Source organism: Sinocyclocheilus grahami, unplaced genomic scaffold (genome assembly GCF_001515645.1).
Source record: "Sinocyclocheilus grahami isolate Dianchi unplaced genomic scaffold, SAMN03320097.WGS_v1.1 scaffold1744.1, whole genome shotgun sequence".
Classification (NCBI taxonomy): domain Eukaryota; kingdom Metazoa; phylum Chordata; class Actinopteri; order Cypriniformes; family Cyprinidae; genus Sinocyclocheilus; species Sinocyclocheilus grahami.
This window is the reverse complement of record NW_015506923.1, coordinates 187,581-188,465: the sequence shown is the minus strand read 5'-3', so window position 1 is coordinate 188,465 and position 885 is coordinate 187,581. Positions and strand designations below refer to the sequence as shown.

At 58.4% G+C, this 885-nt stretch overlaps 1 protein-coding gene and 1 long non-coding RNA gene across 2 annotated transcripts in view; both read right to left on the bottom strand.

Annotated features, from left to right (window-relative positions):
• The window catches only part of LOC107572394 (protocadherin Fat 2-like), a 161,539-nt gene that overhangs the window by 90,252 nt on the left and 70,402 nt on the right, over positions 1 to 885 (bottom strand). The gene's annotated exons all lie outside the window — the stretch shown is intronic.
• LOC107572395 (uncharacterized) overlaps positions 1 to 885 on the bottom strand; it is a 7,213-nt gene that overhangs the window by 5,387 nt on the left and 941 nt on the right. The window lies entirely within an intron of this gene.

Genomic DNA, 885 nt, shown 5'->3' with positions numbered 1-885 from the left:
TCTTCCGCGCATCGGTGTCGGGCGAGAGACAGCCACTGGACGATGATATCCTCTCTCTAATATCCTCTGATCCAGGGGCCAGTGCTCAGTTGGGCCCAGCTCAACAAGAGCAGGAAATGGATGTGGAGAGTAAAGAAGCTGAGGCTGAGACATCTCGCACGAACGGCAAGGCATACGCAGCGGCAGGTCAGGCTGTGGCTTCGTTGCACACGATGGCGGTGCTTCAGGTTTACCAGGCTGACCTGCTGAAGGACCTGGATGAGGGGAAGGGCCTTTCCTCTGCCGGAACGGCTGAGCTGCGGCGCACCACAGACTTGGCCCTCCGGGCTACTAAGCAGGCAGCCTCGGCCATGGGCAGAGCAATGGCTGCTATGGTGGTGACGGAGCGGCAGTTGTGGGTGAACTTGGCGGACATCGGGAAGAAAGAAAGGGGCTTTCTTCTCGATGCCCCGGTTTCGCCCTCTGAACTGTTTGGCACCTCCGTTGAGACGGTGATCGACAAATTCAGGGAGACGAAGTCGCGCTCAGCAGCGTTCAAGTCCTTCATACCACGAAGGCCCAGGTCTGAGCCCGAACAAACCAGGGGTCCTGACCCGTCTCGGTCTGAGGGTCAGAGACGGGCACAGAGGGCTAGTGTCGCGACTCGCGCCCCGCCTCCACCCGTAGGTGGGGGTAGGAAGTATCGTGGGTCGAGGGGAGACAGGCGAAACCTGAGGGGTGAGACCTGGGCAAGGCACCAGCGCTTTCGTCCGGGTCAGAGTAATACCTAGGTATTCACTCTCTCCCGTAGGGGGTACAACATCTACCCTGTTCTCCCCTTCTTTCTAATTCCCCCTTCTATGACCACCATCTCCAGCTGACCGAGGTTAGCTGTACAATAATTTT